General features: G+C 37.5%; 1 protein-coding gene and 1 long non-coding RNA gene across 2 annotated transcripts in view; one reads left to right on the top strand and one right to left on the bottom strand.

Moving 5' to 3' along the window:
* The window catches only part of LOC108975479 (protein lin-7 homolog C), a 39,218-nt gene that overhangs the window by 8,685 nt on the left and 6,811 nt on the right, over window positions 1-23,722 (top strand). The gene's annotated exons all lie outside the window — the stretch shown is intronic.
* On the bottom strand, window positions 13,739-16,480 carry LOC108975481. The gene is made up of 5 exons (XR_001993875.1): window positions 15,383-16,480; window positions 14,848-15,230; window positions 14,483-14,792; window positions 14,322-14,425; window positions 13,739-14,137 (listed from the first exon to the last, which is right to left on the bottom strand). It is a non-coding gene; the product is annotated as an uncharacterized LOC108975481 (long non-coding RNA).

Genomic DNA, 23,722 nt, shown 5'->3' with positions numbered 1-23,722 from the left:
AACTCAATGCAGAAAAAGGTGTATTTTATTTAAAGATTTACAAAGAAATTAACAATCAAAAGTAATTAAAAACATTACTAGTGGTTTTTATAATTCATAAGTAATATATGTGCGTGAAAATGTATCCATAATTGGCTTGGTACAATGCACAACAGATGAAAATACACTAGCATATATTTAGAAATTTGCAAAAAATAGCATTTTTTAAAGTGAATTTGTGGAAAAATTTGGGAACCGATTTTTATAAAATATGTTTAAAACAAACATGCGTGTTTAAAATTTTCCATTTGGTTCTCTCGTTTAGGTACGGTGAGCCAAAATTAACCGGCGCGATACTAAACACAACCCATAGCCTTCCCCCAAATTAGAGGTAAAAATTGTTGGTTGTGAAATATACCGATTTTRGAATTAAAATGGGAATGTACAGATAGAGGAGGTTCTCATGATAAAAATATGGTATATAAGTATATAAATTGGCCGCTGACTTATGGTATTTAATATATTTGCAATTCTTGAACTTTAATTCAACTAGTTAAAGTGCCTTATTTGATTCAAAATGAATTTAAAACCGGTGTGCTACGCTGTTGAAATGGGTATATACGGATAAAGGCGGTCCTTCAGATCAATAAAATATACATATACAAATGCCGTTGTGTTATAGCTTTTCTAAAATCATTGTCTTTTAAAATACTGTCAAAAAAAGTTAAATTGCGTTTGTTAAGCTTTTGCAAGGGAGGATGGCGTAATGTGTAGAAGTTTACGCAAGTGATGAAAGTTYTCTGTTCGTGACTTCCGGTCTTTGACCAAGTGTCCTCTGGGTAGCGTAAGAACATCCGTTTGTAGGCGAGCTAAAATGAGAAGACGAAACATCCCCTCAGAAGGATTGTGCGCTGACTTAGGACCAGCCACAAAAAAAAAACGCTCCAATGAAAAATAAACACCAACCTTGGATGAGAGACCGCCCTTTTGATGAAGATCCCTGAAAACGATTTAAGTTTTATGATTTGAGGGCATACACCTGGAATGTCCTGTCCCTTAATTGGAAGGTGTGCTGCCCAGATGGTTGATGTCCTCATTACAGAACTGATGCGAGTAGGTCATTGTGGCATTTACTACAGTGGCCATAAAAAGGAGCACAAGTTYGGTGTAGGATTCGTGGTGGGAGACTCCGTTGCTGTTGTTTTAACGGTTATCAGTCCCCGTTGGGATGGTGGGGGTTATCAGTGTTATCGTCGATGTCAACCAACGGGAGGCCCAGGAAACGTGCTGTTTCGACGGGGTCGGACCAGAGGGAAAAGGGTGTTAGATGGGTGGGGTTGGTTGGGCATGCAAAGAGGTTGTCAGTGACATGCGGAGACTCGTTGCATGCAGGACATACTTTGAGTATGTCAGGGTCTATTCTGGATAAGTAGGAGTTTAACCTGCTACAATATCCAGAACGAAGTTGCGCAAGGGTCACTCGCGTTTCTCGCGGCAACTGCCGGCCGAGTGCCTTGTAAGTTGCCAACAACGTTTCTTTGTCTTTTCCSCATGTGCTGCCGGCTAACGACTTSACGATTTTGTTGCGGCTCTGTACTTTGGCGATAATCGCGGTCGTATGTGGAGAGAGGAGCGTAAACTGTCGAAGGTGACACCTAAAATCTTTGGGTTATTGACAGTCGGAATTTGACGCCGTCGACTGCAATATTAAGTTCCAGTCTAKACTCCTTCGTCCAGTTCGTGAATATGGTCGCTGTGGATTTGGTAGGGGAAAGTTGGAGGTTCTGTGCAGTGAGGAAACGAGAAAGGTTGGAGAGGTAGTTGTTTACCTTCGAACACATGCCATCGATTCCATTGCCCGACGTCAATATCGTACAGTCATATGTGTACGAGGTTTTGGAAACCTTACTGGTAGTTGCGGGAGTTTCGAGATGTACAAGTTAAACAGTAGCGGGGAGAGGACACCACCCTGCGGAACCCCCTGTTTAATTCTTCTCAGCTTAGATGTTGCACCTCGAAATAGTACGGATGACTGACGACCGTTCATATAATTCACGGTTCACCTCTTGAGCCCTGGAGGAAGCGTGGWTTTCTCAATGTCCTGCAGTAGCGTTGTGTGGTTGACCGTGTCAAAAGCTTTTGACCTAGCCTAGATGCTTTAGCATTAGCATTTTGATTCCATCAGGGCCAATGGATTTGGAAGATTTWGCTTTGTTGATGACACCCTGAACCTCCTCATCGGTGAAAGTGGCGCGCCGTCATTTGGCATTTTGCGCAGCCGTCGGTTAACACATCGTTTGGCTTTGTCTACSGAAGGGTGCAGTGTAAACTGCCGGCTAAAATATCTCGCGCACTTCTTCGGGTCCGAAGAGGCATGACCATTGAATTGAACTTCAACTCGGTCGTCGTGACTCTTCGGGTTAGACAAAGCTTTGACAGTAGCCCAAAGCTTCCTCACACCGGTGGAGAGGTTGCAGGACATCAGGTGCTCTATCCATTTCGTCCGCTTATGCTGGTTTACCATACGCCGAATCTCCAAATTGAGATCCCTTATTCGGGGATCCCCGAGATCGGCATGGCGTAAGGTGTCGCGCTCATTAGCTAAAACGGCTGCTGCGGCTGGGAAGTTGGGGCGGATTTCCSCTATTCGTCCAGCTRGTATGAAGCGAGCGGTAGCTGCTGCGATCACCTTGCGGAATTGACGTTCGCCAAACGCATACGTCCGTAGGAATGGGTAGAGCGTTGAAGGTGCTCTCAGTAAATTTTGTGAAGCCGACCCAGTTAGCTTTGTTACAGTTCCCGAAAATGCGGTTGTCCACAGAAACGAAATCGGCAGTTTTCTCGATCGAGATAATTATGGGCAGATGGTCTGATGCGAGAGTTGGCATAGGTCGTCAGGTTATGCGATTTATCAGACCACCACTGCGGTCTTCATCGATTAGACGATACTGCACGGTGTTGTGCAATATGAATGCTAGGCCACCACCATAATCTCGCTCGCGACCTTTACATATATTGTTGAAACCGGTACAACTCAGATGTTGTTGTTGTTGTTGTAACGGCAGAATTCTGCACAACTCAGATCTGAACGGCTGCTTAACTTGGTTTCTTGGACCGATTCATAAGTGCAACTATCTCCTCGATCTTGGTCTGGAGTCCGTTGCAGTTGAATTGAAGTAGCCGGGTTTGTCGCGGCTGTCCGTGGGTGATCCTGGGGGTGAGGGTGGGACGTGTGGGGGGTATTTGTTGCAGCTGCAGAACTCGCTGGGGTGTTGGTTGGCAACGCCACTGTTGTGTTTTGCGGGGGCAGACTCCTGCAGCATGGGGCAACTTACGACTCACTCCACTCACGTGTGGTGCGCAGGCCGGAACACGCCGGGAATTGACACCAGCCAGTACAAGAGTTGCACTTGACTGATGTRACATTCCGACGTACGAGTGGGAGCTATGTTGCCTAGTTGAGCTCCGGGGGACGGTGTAGGTCCTCTGTTGGCCACTCGAGGTGGGTGGCGGCGYAGTGCGCGAACTATGTGCAGATTGCACAGCCGTAAAAGCTAGCGTCGCAGTATAGCGTAGGCAACATGGGGCCACGTAACGCGTGGTCCACTATCTATGAGTCTTAAGGCCTGAGCAGGTTAAGATGGCACCATCCATTGCATGTGTTTCACCTGAGCGAGGTGGAGTTTGGACGGAGCCTTTTCGCGCAGAAAAATTCCTCCGGGCCCGGTTGGACTCAATGCCAGCACCAGTCAGGAGGATACTGAGTAACCCTGTTGCAAATCGTTGCTCCAGTGACGACACACACAAATTAACGGGGTTAAATCATCGGTGGATACAAGTCTATCCGCATCAAAGCGAGGTTCTTCAACATATCGCTGGTTTGCCCCCACGTCCCGAAGAAATGTAGGGACGATGAGACAAAARATGCCTTCTATGAGCACTTGGAGAGCACCTCCTAAACATGGCATATAAGGTTCTATCGATCGTATTGTGTGAAAGATTAAAACTCACCGTCAACAAGCTGGTTGCCCTTATCAGTGTGTCTTTCGACTCAGAAAATCAACAACCGACCGGATATTCATTATGTGCCAAATTTTGAAAAAGGCCCGTTAAAAGAGAAACGACACACCACATCTTCGTTGGAAAGGAGCTGCCTTTATGCCGAGATGTCTGAATTCGGTATCCCCGCAAAACTCCTCTCCAAACCGTTCGATACCAAACGATGTTTAGACACTCTACACCCGCGCAGGTGGAGAATCCCCAATTGGCGCCACGTAGCGAAATGAAAAAACGACTTTATTAACTCAGCTATAGTCGTGTAAACGGTGTCTACGCTAGTAAAAAGGAACTCAAATTGTAGAATTGTTTCATAGGCATTGAATATTTCAAAAAATTTGCAAACAATAAATATGTTGCGTGTTACGGAGAAAATAAGTTCAATTATTTTTTTAAGTCATTTTGACAAAATATTTCGAAGAGCTTTTGTGTAAAAGCTTTTAGCAAAGTTTGTTACCTGTTTTTGGACTGTGTTTATACAAATACATTGCTCATATAGCATTTTGCTAGTATTTGGAGACACACATGTAGTATATGTACTATATATGGTATTGTTACTACATGTTTGTTTGGGGTATTATTGCATTAAAGTTTTATTTGCAATATATGTATATGAAAATAAATTAATATCCAGAGACAATATTATGTTATTAATGAAAAGTGCATAATATAAGTGAAAAAGACTATCGAAATGTAAAAAATACTAGTTAATTAATAATATTTTCAATACAAATATCTTAAAGACTATAAGTCATTGGCAGCAATACATATGTATATATTTTCGTGATCTGGAGAACGCCCACTTGCCACTAATACCAATTTTAACCCTGAAATAGGTAGATGCTATTCTAAATCGCAGCCCTAATTCGTATCTACAAATAAATATATTAAATATTGCAAAATTAACTTTTATTCAATATTTAAGTATTCAATTCTTTTTCACATAATAAAAGCTTTTTTGCACTRTTTATTACAAACTAAATATGTAGAAGCTAATTAGTGAAGTATAAGCAAAGTTAATATAATTGAAAAATTAATTATAAATTGAAGAAGCACGTACTGCATAATAGTGGACCTTTAAATGTAAATGTTTTAAAAATCATATTTTATAGCATATATATTTTTTTTCTAAATATGGAAAACCTTCTGTATGCGTATATAATTATTTTAACTCCGAATTCGGGGGATTATATTCTATATTTTTCCCATGGGACTGGCGAAAGGGGTTTGCTATATTAAAAGATATGGAAATAATTCAACAACGGTCTTCTTTGGTTTATTATAATTTTTGTGCAAAATTACGCATGGATAAAGAAGCACCTCAGGATTAAAAAATGTATACACATATACCCGCCTCAGCTTTATAGTTATATAGTAATATACGCTATTTCACTCACATTTTTCAATTAATATATTTTTAATTACACTGTACACATTGAAATATATCTTAAATTTTCATTTATTGTGTATTTATTTAAGAAAATAAATATATTTAAAAAAACCGAAAGCCGGCAGTGCAGAAAGAAGTTCGACACGAAAGAACTCTGAACAGCGCGGTGTTGTACCGACCAAGATTTTTGTTTTTTTTAAAGCGCTGTCGAAGATCGTCAGTGCAGAACAAGGTTCGACTTAAAAGAACTTTGAAGACCTCGGTGTTCAACCGACCATGGTTATTTTTTTGAAACGCGGCCGAAAGCTGCCGATGCAGAAAGTAATAAACGCGAAATAATACATAATTTTTCTCTATATATTAAATATTATATGATATACATATAACCTATACGAATGAAATAAAAGTCCTTGACAATGGTTCACCCTTTATATAGTAAACTGAAAAACGTTTGATTAGTTTTTCAGAACACAATATGTGATAACATTAGTATTTGGCATGAATGTAAACACACAAACTTAAATTGTTATATGCAATTGTTGATCTTTTCAAATTCTGAGGACCTCCTCTATCCACCCATATCTTCATTTCGAGGCGCCAAAAGAATCGTAATCGTGCCAATTTTTCACTAGGTGTATTCGGGATCATGGAGGATGGAGTCATGTGTAGAAGTTCACGCAAGTGAGGAAAGTTCTCTGATCGCCATTCACTTGGGAGTGGCCAGAGACGATTCTTTTACATATGACTCAAGCAGCTCACGACTTCCAATCCTTGACCAAGTATCCTCTAGGTAGCCTAAGAACATCCGTTTGAAGGCGAACTAAAGTGAGAAGGCGAAACATTCCCTGCATAGGGTTGTACGCTGGGTTTGGGACCCGCCACGTAAAAAAACCACCCCAATGAAAACGCAACAAACTGTGGGACTGCATTTCAAACTYCTTACGTACAGCTGCAACCGAAACCATTGGTTTTCGGAAAGTACAAAAGAAAAGCTGGTACGACGAGGAGTGCAGTGTCGCAGCGGAGAGAAAACAGGCTGCCTACCTCGCAACGTTACGATCGACCACAAAACGTGCGGGATGGGATAGATACCGAGAGTTGAAGAGGGAAGCGAGACGCATTTGCAGACAGAAAAGCAGCGTGCAGCGTGAGTACGAAGAGCTTGATAAGCTGGCCGACAGGGGTAAAGCTCGAATGCGGCTTACAGAAAGTTTCAAGACCGGAGCATACTCTAGTCACCGATGCCCAGAGCATACTTAAATAATGGAGGGAACACTTCTCCAGCCTGCTGAATGGCAGTGAACGCACAACGCCAGGAGAAGGCGAACCCGATTCCCCAATCGATGACGATGGAGCAGACGTTTCATTGCCCGACCAGGAAGAAGTTCGAATAGCAATTGCCTGCCTGAAGAGCAACAAAGCGGCGCGGGCCGATGGATTGCCGGCCGAGCTATTCAAACACGGCGGAGAAGAATGCATGCATGATAAGGAGCATGCATCAGCTTTGTAAAATATGGTCGGATGAAAGCATGCCCAACGTTTGGAATTTAAGTGTGCTATTCCCAATCCCTAAAAAAGGAGACCCCACAATCTGCGCCAACTACCGTGCGATAAGGTTCTATCGAGCGTATTGTGTGAAAGATTAAAGCCCACCGTCAACAAACTGATTGGACCTTATCAGTGTGGCTTCAGACCTGGAAAATCAACARCCGACCAGATATTCACCATGCGCCAAATCTTGGAAAAGACCCGTGAAAGGAGAATCGACACTCACCACCTCTTCGTCGATTTCAAAGCTGCTTTCGATAGCACGAAAAGGAGCGATGTCTGAATTTGGTATCCCTGCAAAACTTACACGGCTGTGTAAGCTGACGTTGACCAGCACCACTCCGTCAGAATCGAGAAGGACCTCTCCGAGCCGTTCGATACCAAAAGAGGTTTCAGACAAGGCGATTCCTTATCGTGCGACTTTTTCAACCTGTTTCTGGAGAAAATATTTCGAGCTGCAGAACTAAATAGAGAAGGTACCATCTTCTATAAGAGTGTACAGCTGCTGGCGTATGACGATGTTGATATCATCGGCCTCAACAGCCGCGCCGTTAGTTCTGCTTTCTTCAGGCTGGACAAGGAAGCAACACAAATGGGTCTGGCAGTGAACGAGGGCAGACGAAATATCTCCTGTCATCAAACAAACAGTCGGCGCACTCGCGATTTGGCACTCACGTCACTGTTGACAGTCATAGCTTTGAAATTGTAGATAATTTCGTCTATCTTGGAACCAGCGTAAACACCACCAACAATGTCAGCCTAGATATCCAACGCAGGATAACTCTTGCCAACAGGTGCTACTTCGGACTGAGTAGGCAATTGAGAAGCCAAGTCCTCTCTCGACAATCAAAAACCAAACTCTATAAGTCACTCATAATTCCCGTCCTGCTTATGGTGCAGAGGCTTGGACGATGCAACAACTGATGAATCAACATTGCGAGTTTTCGAGAAAAACGTTCTGCGAAATATGGTCCCTTGCGATCGAACGATAGATGAGCTGTATGAGATATACGACGACATTGACATAGTTTAGCGAAATAAAAGACAGCGGCTACGCTGGCTAGGTCATGTTGTCCGATTGGACGAAAACACTCCAGATCTGAAAGTTTTCGACGCCATACCCGCCGGGGGAAGCAGAGGAAGAGGAAGACCTCCACTCCGTTGGAAGGACCAAGTGAAGAAGGACTTGGCTTCACTTGGAACATCTAATTGGCGCCACGTAGCGAAAAAAAAGAAACGACTGGCGCGCGGTTGTTAACTCGGCTATAATCGCGTAAGCGGTGACTACGCCAATCAAAACAAGAAGAAGTATTCGGGATCTGTTGTATTTGTCATTGTAGTTTATATTCGTGATTTTTTAATAGAAAATGTAATATAAAAACCAAAAAAAATGTACGTACCTTTCAAATACAAGAGTGTAAGAAAATACAACGGTGCGGCCTTACTGTAATTGTGATTTTTCGTTTGTACATTGGTCACAGCTGATCACAATTAAAAAGATGGTTAAACTATTAGACGTTGTAAGTTTCCAATGCTAATATTTTGTAAATATTTTAGTAATTTTTTTTTTTTTTACAGAAGTTCAAAAGAGAAAAAATTAGGCGCCGTGAAAAACCCAACAAAAAATGGACTGGTACAGAAGTTGGTCAAGTTTTAGACTACTCCGTTGTTTCAAGTAAGTTATTTTCATTCTGTTTATATCCATTATAATTAATTTTGTGCTTTTAGAAAAATTGTCTATGATGTGCTTCCATTTTAATCGTTTGCAGGACATCTTTTTTATGTGGTCGTTCAGTGTGACTCTCCGAAGAAACACAGATTTTCGCTATTTTTTTAATATTGAAACTAACTAATCCGACCGGATTTTTTTTTATTAATAAATACATTCATCACGAATACAAAATGATTTTTTAATATTTATTTATTTGGTGTATAATAGTTAAATTACACGTAAAACAGAGGTCATATACGATGCTTCCATAGCGCGACAGAGAATGACGTTAAAAAGTCTCCAAATTCGAGCTAGATGCCTTCAAAACTTTTCCTTTAAGAGTGAAAACCGTTTTTAAAAACACAATTTTGAGATATAATCGTTTCAAGATTGGAGTCGCTACGTTCTCCACTCTGTTCCCTTTCTACAAAAAACGCTGCAGCGACCGTAAAAATTTGAATTTCGATTTAAAAATTAGAGAAAATGTTTATTACAGGCTATATTATCTGATAATGCAACAAAAAAGTCAATTTTTCGGTAGTTTTACACTGAGACGATTTTTTAAAAGCACACTCAACATACGATTTATAGTCTGAAGAAGAAACAATTCYTGACGATAACGAAGTTATTACTTCGGATCAGCTAGAAAACAACACAATTTGTATATACATTGTTGAAGTCGCTATAATTGTGAAACTCTTATTCCAGTTACCACTAAACAACATGAATTAAATAACAGCAAGACTGTTGAGTTTGCTCAAAAAATTAAAAAATATGCACCGAAACAGCTATTACAGAGTATAACGATGAATGAACTTTTTGATTCAATTTAGTTTTAACTGAATAAATAAACCTAATTACAAATTCAAATTATGCTGTCGTATGGTGTTACTAGTCAAACATCATATGGTGGTGATTAATAGGGTTCTCGAATTTCTTGATCGACAAATATGGATCGATTTCCTTTTCATTTAATAAAATATTTTGCAAAGTTCAATAGACTTGAAGTTAAGCACAACCAAATTTGTCTCTTTCAAACCTGCAACCCACTGAAATCCTTCGGCTCGTCAAGAAACATTGCACAGATTTTAGCATCATGAGCGCTACCCTCATGACTCACTACAATATGTCGATTTCTGCATTTGTGGTCACAATCTACTTAGTTTCTTAGAGTATTGACTATTTTTAGAAAATTACGTCGTGCGGTTATCCGCCAGATCCGCCAGATTAACATCTGTTCCATCCACTTTGAATGTTTAGGAAACTAGTAAGTTCCTTTCAGCGGTATTTTTTTTTGCGTCGAATACTTTCAAAGCTGAAGTGTTTTCGTCCATTCGGACGACATGACTTAGCTAGCGTAGCCGCTTTCTTTTAATTCTCTGAACTTTTTCAATGTCGTCGTATTTCTCATACAGCTCATCGTTCCATCGAATGCGATATTCGACGTAGCCAACGCGAGAAGGACCATAAATCTTTGGTACAACTTTTCCCTCGAAAACTCGCAACGTTGACTCATCAAATGTTGTCATCGTCCATGCCTCTGCACCATATTATCAGTACGGGAATAATGAGTGACTTATAGAGTTTGGTTTTTGTTCGTTTTCCGAGAGGACTTTACTTCTCAATTACCTCCTAATTCTGTCTGGTTTACGTAGCTGGAACGGATCTGGATTTTTATAAGGGTAAGAACTGTCAACTCCGTAGCATTTCTCCAAATTACTTTCGGGATAATTGCTCCCGCTACATCAACAATAATTCATATTCTTATAAATAGGGCTCCGAAGTTTTCTTTTGGGTGCTATAAACTTCGTGGCAAACCTCTAATATACCCTTTTCAGAATAGGAAGAGAGACAATTTTAGAAAAGCATCCCTAAAACTCTTAAGGGGTAGTCAGAATTTTTCAGTCCCAGGATAATCTATTTATAAAACTATTTTTTTTTATCCGATTGATTTTAGATGAATCTCCAAAGAATCATGGTTATCACCGCAAGGAACTTTTTTTGGAACTGTGTGAACACAAACAACTTTGACTTTGGAAATAAATTTTTTTTTTAGTTTTCGTGACTTCAAGTTAACACATTCTATAATAATGCCATATTACTACTTTTGTAAAATAACACGATTTAATAGCAAAAAAAAATACTGAAAATTCTATTTTTTTCGTGCTTCTGACTACCCCTAACCCCTTATTCAAATAGATATCGGCTGATAGTGAGATTCTGCAAATCAATATAGTTCTGTGCAACTAAAACTTATAACATTTAAAACAAAAAAAAAAAAAAACATATTTGCTCTTCTCGAAAAACAGTTCTGAATAAACTAGTGTTTTTAATAAATACCACTCTAAAGGGTCGTTCAACTAGCTACTAAGTGTTTTAAATAAAGCAATTAATTAATAAAAAGGTTAATTTTTTTTTAATCAAAATAATTTTTTGGCGATTAGCGCTTGATTTTATTAAGTAATTCTGTGGAATCGCTTCTCATTCCTTTTATGTCCTTTCGTTTAATTTGTCGAAGTTATATATTTTGCAATGCCTTTTTCGCATAGGAATTAAATTAATTTATTAATTAAATCTTATTTTACTAAAATAATTCTTAATCGAATTTAAATCGAGTAGAAAATGGAATGTAACTGCGCGTTGTTATCCACACTTTAAGTTTGGCTGTTAACTCTGCGGGTTGCTGCTGAGGTTATAAATTGGAGTTGTAATTTATAATTTTTAATTTTGAGAGTTGTACACTGATAAAATAGCAATCAGCTACACGCATGCATTTATGTGCAGCACATATGCACCAAAAAATCAACAATACATATTCGCATACATGCAAACATACAGGTTTCAATAATTACTGTCTAATCAGATTCCGGGAATCCGCTCAGTACATTTAATACTGTATAGTCGAAAAAGTATTTTTGCATTTCAAGTCAAACTTCAACTTATTTTTTTATATTTCTATTAATAAATAAAAGAATGGAATAATAGACATTATTCCATCAAAGTAAATCGAAATTTCCGGAACGGAAGCGAGCGAACCATTGTTGTGCTACACGAACCGATACAGCATCGTCTCCTTAAACTTCACAAATTTCATTGGTGACTTGCGTGGCATTCTTTCCTTTTTTATGCAAAAATTTTAAAATGTAGCGAATTTCTTCATTATTTTCACTCATTTTTGCACAGCTGTAACTTTTTTTATCTTCCCCTTTTTAACAAAGGCTTAAAACCTCACCTTTTCAATACTATATGGTATGACATAATGTGATTGGCACCACTGGAGATATACGACTGCAAAGACAACTATTGACAAAATAAGAAAAGTCTTTTTTGACTACCCAGTATATCATAAATAAAACAGCTGAATCCGATTCGAGTAATCAGCACAGTACTTTGAACATAGAAAACAGCCATATACGCAAAAGTATAAATAAATTTAATTTTAGAAACAGTTTATTTCGTAGGGTCCGGTCATAAAATAAAAACATCTTTTTGTTTAGATTAAAAATTTTTAAAAATTATATATAAAAGTTTGGAATATGTAAAAAACTCAGAATGCAATATTTCTCATTAGATAGTGTATGTATCAATTTTTTGAATTAGTTTTGCGGGGATATCAAATTCGGACAAATCGACACAAAGGCAGATCATGCTGTCAAAAGGAGTTTGGGTCGGTTTTAGACAGGGGTCGAATCGTTACATCCGTGAACGTCACGTAAAAGTMTGTATTTCGTATTATGACACGTGATCGTAACGCTTAAATCGAAATCTGGCATGATGGCGTACGTGAGCGAGTTTAGAAACGTATCCGTTCGTCCGAACCGTCATTCGAACGCAAACTACCGATCGCAACAGACGAATTTATTTAAAAATGTGAGTATATTGTAAATAATTTATAATTTTAGAAAATTTTTAATAATAAATAATAATAAGGACAAATTATAATCAACTAAATCCTACACAAAAAGATGTAATGGCGGAATTCATATCAGATCATCCATGCTTGGCAAAAAATAACTTTCCAAACTCTGCGCAAGGAGAATTACTTCCCATAAGTTATGGGAGGAACTGGCGAAGCAGCTTAATGCCATGGGGCCACCAGTTAAAGATGCTAAGTTGTGGAGGAAGGTATGTATATAATTTATATGCAATATACTTTGATAAAACATTGATTTTTTATGATTTTTTTTAGGTTTTTGCTGAACAAAAATACCAAGCAAAAAAGAAGCTTTCCTTCAATAAAACATCGAAGCAGCGAACTGGAGGAGGGCCCTATAACGAAAAACTGATCACTGTGACGGACGAATTGTTAACCTAAGCAGCTGGACTCGAAGCTTGCGTAGAGGGCATAACAAATCTTTCTGCATTTGGAAATAACCCAACTACGCAAGCTTCGACATTTACCGTTAACTGTGATAGCAGGAGGCAAACCCTTTCCCCAGCTCCTTACCATTCCCAACAACTTCTAGACAGTCGCTACTCGATACAGCAACAATAACGCCAACAGAAAAAACGCAAACCGAGAAGAAAAAATAGGAGTGACGAAAAGTTGAAGTTACTTCAAAAAAACATGAAGTCGCTCTCAGCTTTTCAAAAAGGCATAGACCAGAAGCTTGAGAGGTTAGTAGCAGCACAAGAAAAAATGCTGGCACTACAGAAAAAAATGGTTGCTATGAAGATGGTAAAGCACCGCATCCAACAGTCGACACGGGAATTAGACCACGAAATAAAAAAATTGGAGCTCGAAATCTTACGAAGAAATTTATTTTAAAACTTGGTACACGAATGTAAATATTTTTAGTTTAAGCACTTAATGAATTTTTAGTTTAAGCATTTAATGAATTTTTTTATTTTATTTTATTTATCTATTTATTTATAATTTATTTTTATATATCATTTATTTATTTATTTTTGAATATTATTTATGTAAAATTTTAGAAATGTGATAAAAGCAACAAACGTGATGAAACGACTAATTAAAATAATAATAATGAATTTATGTGAACAAAATTTTTGTATTTCGGTTTAGAAAGAAGAAAAATTTACAAGGGTAACGAAATAGACATTTTCATCTTCAATGTATTAAAGAGTGCTGTATTTGATCTCTTATTGTTGGCCGATTGTGGTGAGGCGGTTCGCTACCCCGGTGTCGATATCCGTTGTTTGGTCAGATTCGCAATTCTGAGGATCATAATTTCTTTTCAATTTTATGCAGATGTTGTGTAATGCTGCACAAACGTTAGCAAATCTTGCCACTTTTGTCGGATGCTACCTTCTTCTCTTGCCATATCCTAAAATTCTCCAGCGTCCTTTAAAAATTCCGATAGTTCGTTCGACGATACCTTGGAACGACGATACCTTGGAATGAATTTCATTAAATATAGCTTCGCTTGCATCATTCGAAGCGTTTCTGTAAGGAGTTATGCACCATGGTTCCAATGGGTAGCCAGAATCCCCTATAAATAAAATCAATGTGGTAAAAAGAACAAACTGAAGATATATGTACCTAAAAGTCATGAATATTGACAGTTAATTGCCAAAATTTTGTAAGTGTGATCACATATGTATCTGACAATACAAATTTAACAAATATACATATATGTACATATATTCAAGAAATATATTATAATGGCAACTTACTATCATAGGGTTGATACTATGGTAGCCTTTTCTATTGAAGTACATGTGCTCGTTCACTGTGGGTTTTTGTAAGACGATGTGGGTACCATCAACGCACCCAATAACTAAAAATTCTTTATATTTAGTAATATAAATATTTTAGCTGTGAAGTGTATATTTACCTCCAGGAATTTTATGTTGGTGCACAAACCACTCTTTACACGTAAGGGAATCCTCTGGTGTAAACCGTATAAACTGCGGGCACAACTTCGCTTCCATTTCTTTAAGCACATGGGATGTCAGCTTCGAAACAGTGCTTTGACAAATCCCAATCAAATATTCACTGCCTACACTGTGCTGATATCCACCGCTAGCCAAATGTGAGAGCGTGGTTGCTAATTGTAGCACTGGAGGCACTGCTCTGACGTCAGACATATATTATTTAGGACATATTCAAAAGCCTCTTTAGTTAGACGAAATCGTTTTAAAAATCTGCAAAAAAAAATTTCGTTAATAAGGTTTCATGATTTGTTTTTTATATACCTACGCTGTATTCGGCAGTGCCAATGGATTGCTCCGATCTCTTAGTTGCCTCCGCACTATTTTTTCATCCCCATCACACTCACTAGAGCTCAAATAAAAAAACAAAGTCAGATCCATCTTSATATTCAACCATTTGATATTTAAACTAACAAATTGATTGAATATTTTGCAACAGTTTTGACAGTTCCACAGCTATTGTGACCTAAAAATACGATCCAAAGCAATGTGGAGTTTAAAAACTATTGTGAATTGAAAAGACATTACGATAGGTTTGCTATCGTATGTCATAATGCCAATCATCGYATACGATTGACGTATCACGTAATTTTCTTTCGTATGTTTGCCGATCCGTGCACGGATGTAACGATTCGACTCCAGGCTTCCATCCTTTAGTTGTTGTTAAATAAATGGGATTGAAGAATAAGTTTAGTATTGTTATACAACTTTTTTGTAATATATTATATAATGTAAAAAAATGTGAATGTTAGTAAACATAAAAATGTAAAATATAAGTGTAAAATTAATTTAAAATCACGTACTTGAAATAGTGGTAATTTTTAACTTTAAGCGGCAATATCTCGAAAACCATAAGTTTCCTCTATCCGACCATATCCATTTTATTCTAGAAATCCTGGAACGGTATTATAAAGTTTTAAAGATATGATTAGTGTCGAGTCTCTCCAAGACTCTCTCCGAGTCTTTTCCAAGATTTGGCGCTTGGTGAATATCTGGTCAGTTCTTGATTTTCCAGGTCGAAGCTACACTGATAAGGTACAATCAGTTTGTTTACGGTGGGCTTAAACCTTTCACAAAATACGCTAAATAGAACGATATATGCGGTGTTGAAGAGGTTTATCCCACGGTACTTGGCGCAGATTGTAAGGTCTCCCTTTTTGTGGATTGGGCATAGCACACTTAAATTCCAATCGTCGGCAATGCTGTCGTCCGTCTATATTCTACAAAGAAGCTCTTGCGTGCTCCTTCTCAGTTCTTCCCTAACGTGTTTGAATATTCGAACTTCTTCATGGTCGGGCGAAGGAACGTCTGCTCCATCGTTATCGTTTGGGGAATCGGATCCGCCATCTCCTGATGTTATGCCGTCATTCAGTAGTCTGAAGGAGTGTTCCCTCATTTTGAATTTTTGAGCACTACCTCTGTCGGGCACAGTTCCCTTAAAGTTGTTGATGTGTGCTCTCAGAGATCAGGAGTGCAAGTCGAAGTAGAAAATCGCTCGAATGTATGTTGTGATTGCAACTTCTCGACGTCGAACCTCCTTGTTTTGACGTTGTCGCGCGTTTTTGCTGCACAGAGACGGGTGCGAATCCTGGCTGCAGCAGGATAGTGGTCCGAGTCGATGTTAGGAGCTCGGTGAAGTCAATCAGCCTCAATCCATTTGGAAATATTTCCTCGTGGAGGCTGAATTTACCGACTTTTGTGCCAAAGATACCTTCCTTGTGAACCCTGGCTTTAAAGTCATCACTCATAGGTGAGCTCCAAGCGCTCATAAAAGGCATCTCTGGTCATATCGTCCTTCTCTTCCGTTGGGGCATGGGCGCAAATCAACGATATGTTGAAGAACTTCGTTTCAATGCAGATTGTGGCTGAACATTCATCCACCGGGGCGAATCGGCGACTGAGTCTCTCGCTCACCGCGAATCCCACACCGTATTATATAATATATAAGTTTTTAATATATATTTATTTGCAATCTATCAAATGACAATCAGCAAATTTTTTAAATACATTAATAGTGACAGGATTGATTGTTCTCCATTGAAACTAATCAATATATTCGTAAATTATTTATTTGCTTAAACTTCTTAAAACTACTTAAAATCTATATGGAAGATCCAAAATGTGAATTCGTTTTAAGCGTCTAACATCCATACTGTTGTCTAGTAAACTTATTGTCAGTAAGTTTTCATGATTAGACAATTTATCCAAATACTTTCGACAATATTTGCTGATTTCGTCTTTAATAAAAGGTATATTTAAGTCTTTATGGATTTCGAAGTTGCTCACGAACCAAGGAGCACTTACAATGCTTCTTAAAGTTTTCGATTGATATCTTTGGAGGATTTCAATGTTGGATATACTCGACGTACCCCATAACTGCATTGCATACGTCCACATTGGTTTAAGGATTGACTTGTAAAGTCGTACTTTATTTTCAAGGCTAAGTTGAGATCGCTGACCTAAAAGCCAGTACATTTTTTCAGTTTTAAATTTGAGTTGCTTCGTTTTTTCTTTTATGTGTATCTTCCAAGTGAGTCGTCTGTCCAAATAAAGACCAAGGTATTTCACAGTATCATTTTCAGGTATTATGGAGCCATTTAACGTTACGGGGGGACATTTCTCAGTCCTTAACGTAAACATTTTTAGAACAGATTTCTGTGTATTTACTTCTATCTTCCAATTCTTTAGCCATTTTTCAACAATATTAAGTTGTTCTTGTAAGTGAAGTGAGGCATCACCAGGATTAAAACTGGTGGCGATAAATGCCGTATCATCAGMATAAGTTTCTACCTCTAAGCCATTAGCGATCGGTAGGTCAGCTGTAAATATTGTATATAACACGCGGCCCAAGACGCTCCCTTGGGGAACTCCAGCGTCAATCAAATAAAGCTCAGAAAGTGCATCTTTTTCCTTGACATAGAACGCACGATTGCTTAAAAATGATGAAACCATTTCTTTATTTTATAAAGTAACCCTGGGTACCATACTTTATCAAATGCTTGTTTAACATCTAAAAAGACCCCTGCGCAGTATTGCTTACTTGTGRTAATTGCACTTGTAATAATTTTAATAATTCGATGACATTGCTCAGGAGTTCCATGCCCCCTTCTAAACCCAAACTGGTGTTCAGGTAATATGTCTTGGTCCTCTAAAACATGTAACATTCTCTTTAAAAATATCTTAGAGAAGGTCACCACCACTGTTTCAGTTGTGTTTTCATTATCTTTAATTATATAATATAATATATTTATAAGTAACAATAAAATCGCTTTTGAACCTAAAATTAAGAATGGACAGTGTTTCTAATTTCAGCACCCTAGTAAATTTTGTGAAAATTCTAATAAAGAAGTGGAAAAGATAATACGGACTTAACAGGAACCATGTCCATTATGAAATATAAAAATAGTTTTTTAATTTTATATTTTAAGAAGATTGACAGGATTAGTTTTTATATTCAATATGTAATTATGAAATATGATATGGATAGGAACTAAAGATTTAAGACAAGGATACAATCCAGTGTAGAACACCTAATAAAAAAGAACGTCATGACCAAAGTGTAAGATCAAGAGATCTTCTTTAGAATATCCGGATTAGTTAATAACCACTTCAGATGACCCTACTTCATGTAATATAGTCAACCAATCAAAAGCTACCAACGGAAACTGTGACAGCATGGTTTAGCCATAAGATCACCATTTCTTTTTTAACACTTCTTTAAATAATGCGTCCGTACGATAATCTATGTCGTATATGCGATTTAGGGTAATTTATAGACTAAAATCATACCAATTCCGCATTAAAATATAGTTCATATACTTTTACTCGTTAAGCGAAACAAATAACTGCCACAATTTTTATCCAATCGACTTAAACTTTCGATATTATCATTAGAACCAGTTTTTGCCTAAAGACCCCAAGGGAATTTCGCTAGATTAAAAATTTGTTTTATGGTAATTTTGTTATGAAGTTATTGACTAAAAATTTAAATTTTCTATTACTGTTATCAAAAGAACATTATTCCTGAATTTCAATAATATGCATAGTATGCATATCACACTAATTAATCGATATTTTTGGAAAATGTCAGCCATACGAAGTACGGTCCACATATGTAGTATGCGGGGCTTAACCATTTTTTAGAAGCGAGATGGCATTCCTTAGAATAAATGGAATTTAAATTTGGTTTGTATAGTTGGTTTCTGATTTCGCTCATTTTCGCACTGTAACAGAGGATTATCAGGATAATGTTATGTACCGAATTTAATAGGTCAGAGGTAGATAATTTCACCGTTCTGGGAGTCAAATCTAATACCTTTGACACATTTAGTTATTGATTTAATCGCACTTTTAGTAATTTTTAACATAACCGCTCYATGGAGAGTGGGCCATGTTACCATACGATTTCACCTATTATCACATTGTCTTAAGCGCTGACGAAATTATTTATATTGCGAAATTTTTTTTGCAAAACCTGCTAAGCTTACTTCTTAATAATTTTTAAGAACATAAAAAAACTATTATACTCTGTAGCAACCTGTTGCAAGAGGATATGTTTAAATAATGTCTAACCATTTTATGTCCAAAAATTGGAGTTCGTTGATGGGCGTAATCAAAAAAAAGTTTGAAAAAGTGAGTGTGGCCCCGTCCTCTAATTAGTTTAATGTATACAGTGATGTGCGGTGAAATAGAGCCAGTACAATCGAAATTATTTAAATTAACAAATCATATAAAAATTCACTTTTTTCATTTATTCCTTTAATAGGTAAAAAAGAACAACCTATGAGACGTATATTAAAAAAACAAATTAAACAGCCTAAGTCTAAAACATAAACGAAAAAATTCAAAATTCATTGGTATATCTTATTTCGGCTGTGACTTGAAATAGAGCCAAAAGTAATTATTCAATTTCAGTCGTATCTCATGACCGGAAATCAAAAATTTTTATGAAATAATTAAAGAAACGATGCAACTATGTTAAATCTTACTTCAATATTTAGTGCAGTATCCTTTATGTTTTATAACTGCTGAGCAACGTCTGGGCATCGAATCTACTAGATTCTGGCACTTAGCAGCTGGAATTTGCTCCCATGCGTCCCTCACTAGTTTCCAAAGGTCATCTTTATTTGTTGGATTTTTTCCTCTAAGAGCCACTTTAACCTCTCGCCACAAATTTTCAATTGGGGTTAGATCTGGCGACTGTGGCGGCCAGCATAGAACTTGGATGTTATTTTGACTAAACCATTCTTTTGCCCGTTTCGATGTGTGTTTTGGGTTGTCATCTTGCTGGAACACTCATAGAAGTGGCATATTAAACTCTGAGTAAGGCAACATAGTTTCATTCAAAATTCTAGTGTACTGCAAGGCATCCATTGTACCTTCTATCCGAAATAGAGGACCAGTCCCATAATAAGAAAAGCACCCCCATACCATTATACTCCAACCGCCATGCTTTACCGTTTTTACAGTGTATTGAGGGCAGAATTCGGTATTGGGGGGCCTTCGCACAGTAAGGATGCCTCGGTCAGAGTTAAATAAATTCACTTTTGTTTCATCTGATCAAAGAATGTTTCGCCACTTACTCGCTGGCCAATTCACATGATCCTCGGCAAATTTTAATCGTTTTTTTATGTTTGCTTAGAAACGGTACCTTTCGAACTGTTTTAGCCTTTAATCTCTCTTTGATTAACAGTTTTCTAATTGTTGAAGTATCTACATCCAAAGAAAACTTTTTTTTGAGTGCGGAAGAGGTCACAAACGGATCTTTTTTAACGTGACGCAGGATACGCCTTCGCAAACCCTCGTTGATTTTGGGCTTTTTGCCTCTGTTTTCTGAGATATCTTTGTAATTTATGGCGTTTTAAACCATTTTTTTGAGCAGCCAACTAATCCAGCTATTTCTCTTTGACTTTTGCCTTGCTTTCTAAAATTTTTTAAAAATTTTCTGCATTCAGGGCTGCAGTGTATGGCTCTACCCATTTTTAGATCTTAAAAGAATTAAACACACAAATTTACTCCAAATTCAAAAAACTAGAAACCTTTACTCACGTTTGCCTGAAAATTATATTGTATAAATATGTTTTAATGTCACTAAAAGTTTTACTTTATCGGTTGGCTCTATTTTAACGTACACGTTGCTGCACAATTAATAGCACATTTTCACTGATTTGTTAAAAATGAACTCGAAGTTGAATTCAGAAGTAACGGGAAAATATACACAGACAATGTGAGTACTGAACTACAGTTAGTTCATGACATGTTAGATTCTTAAAAAAAAATTTAAGTGCAACAATATCATCAGAAAATGTATGGCTTTATTTCATCGCACATCACTGTATATCTCCTAAACTACTTAAGCTACAACAACCAAATTCGCTCACCGCGTATATTATAAGAATTCCTACCAATATTGTGAAAATGGACGAAGTCGGATKGAAACCCCGTTCACTCTTCATATAACGAAACTGTTAAAATTAAATTTTACCACCGGGATGGTATGAAAAGGCTTTATGAGAGTCGGTGTGAAAATTGGAAGATTGACGTGACACCGCCCACTTTTTGGCGAAATACCATATTTCGAGATCCGACTGACCGATTTCTACAAAATTTGGTATGTTGCATTTTTTTCATATTTCTATGTAAATGAGCAAAATCGGACAATAATCACACTTATTTCCCATATAGCGCAACTTTAAATTCCACCTAATTCGTTCAGTTTACAGTACACAAGTCAAAAAGCAATTAATATAACGGGATAAAACTTTGCACTAATAATGTCTTTAGTGCGTGTCACCTTATAATAAAAAATTATTAGAACCCCAATGGCCTGTTCAAGCCCCTAGGTACCGAATATTTAGATCTCGGTACCTATAGTTGACTCTTGATCGAAAATGTCGGTCAATGTGTGATATATTATATATAACTGAAATCCTTCTCTTATAATAGTATGTTTATATGCCAAAAACGGGTTGAATCGGACCAATACTTCCCTTAAAATAAAGATTTTCGAACTTCTGGATGACTTTGTAACGCATTTCCCCGGCTTTGATTTCTGCAAGTTGCGAGAGTATACAATGTTCGGTTACACCCCAACTTAGCCCTTCCATACTTCTTTATATTTCCAATATATGGTTGTAGTAAGTTTACATAAGTATGAACACCACCGCAGACCTAACATTTTTTGGGCACACCTCCAGCCGCTGCCATTTTCAACCATCCCCCACACCCAGTAACCTTCCATCCTCCTACCTGAGATGAAAAAAACATATAATTATTTAATATTGTATATTTTTAACCTCACCTTTATTGAATTTCCTCTTCCCGAACTTACTTTTTGCCAGGGCCACCTATTTTACCTACCGCCACCTGCTGTTCCACTTGGTATAAAACTACCGCTTCGCGACAGTATCCGTAGTAGGTTCCCTAAGAATGCTGTTCTTCTTGACTTCTTCTTGCGACTAGTGCGATGCGTAGCTGTATATTAAATAGAAAATTTGGGGCAAAGGTATATTTGCATTTTCTAACCAAGTGCTCTTCGATCGGGATATTACCGAACGCGTTCGGCAAGATCCCTCGCGGCACCTAAACATACCAGCGGTACTATTTTACATGACGGAGAGCTCCATCAGCAGTCTATGCACCCTGCAAATCTTTTGTTTTGCAAAAAGCTACGTAGCTCTCCCTCGACTGGAATGTGTGGCATATTTTGGCAATATTCCACATTTCACAACACGACTATTTGACTGTTCTTGTCGATCTACATATAATTGTAAAGAAGTATTTAAAACATAATTTAAATATTATATTAAGTATTTAATTTAACATACCTTATGAATTAGAAGCCATTTTTTCTAAAATAATTTATTTAATTTTAATRGAAACTCGCTTAAGAACACAGTTTATTTTATAAAAATAATTAAAAAAAGCAACGGTACTTTGCTTTAAAAGTAGCGTTAGTAATATCCGTTAGAGAACCCTCTTTGACATTGCTACTTCGCGTAGGACTCTCTTACCGCTTAAATTTCATATTATTTATTGTTTGTCAATGATTATGTTTCCTGGAATTGGGGTATAATCATTCTCTCTATTTTTTTCTTACTTTGTAAAATAATAGTTTGTCAAAGAAGTCTTGCGGTACTTTTTTTTATTTTATAACGGTTTGATGACTCATGCCGGTCTCTTTCGACCAATTCAGCGATTTTATCGTAATTTTCGACGACAGGCCTTCCGGAGCGTGGCGCATCTTCGACCACCTCTACACCAGAACGAAAACGTTGAAACCATCGTTGTGCGGTGGACATGGAAACTGTATCGGGTCCATAAACTGCACAAATTTTATTGGCGGATTGAGATGCATTTTTGCCGTTATCATCKTAGTAGTACTGTAAAATATGCCGTATTTTCTCTTTATTTTGCTTCATGTTTGCGATGCTATAACTCACGAACGACTTAAAAGAAACGACAATCAATCAAACACGTGTTAGCCCGATCTGACGAATAAAACTAGAACTACGTAGTATCACTGATTATTTGACAGTTCGTAACTCATTTGTTATTTTTAAATAAAGAGAATTCAACAATAAATTAAATGTATAATAAAAGCTATTTTTGGACTATTTTATATAAAACGGGTGTCAGTGAACATTTTATACTCTCGCATGACAAGTTTCATCAAGATATCTCAATTYTTACTCAAGTTACAGCTTGCACGGCCGGATAGACAGACATCCGGATTGCAACTCTACTCGTCAACCTGATCACTTTTGTATACTACCGTATATCTGATGATACATACCGTTATTAGCAACTTTATTGCGAGATTGTGAGGTTCGCGTTATGGAATTACATGAAAATATCTGAGAGATTTACCGATATCTTCGGTGAATAATTAGGTTAGGTTAGGTTAGGCACTGAGTTCTTCGTGTTTGATATCAGGGCCCTTAAAAAGTTATAGTCCGATCACGACAATTTTTCCACAAGGGATACCTCAGCTCAAATACCGTATTTGTATAAAGTTTTATTCCGCTATCATCATTGGTTCCTAATGTATATATTATACAGAGAAGGCATCAGATGGAATTCAAAATAGCTTTATATTGGAAGAAGGCGTGGTTGTGAACCGATTTCATCCATATTACGTCCAT

This window comes from Bactrocera latifrons, unplaced genomic scaffold, assembly GCF_001853355.1.
Source record: "Bactrocera latifrons isolate USDA-ARS-PBARC rearing strain unplaced genomic scaffold, ASM185335v1 scaffold_654, whole genome shotgun sequence".
NCBI classification, from domain to species: Eukaryota; Metazoa; Arthropoda; class Insecta; order Diptera; family Tephritidae; genus Bactrocera; species Bactrocera latifrons.
This window is presented reverse-complemented; position numbering and strand designations above follow the sequence as displayed.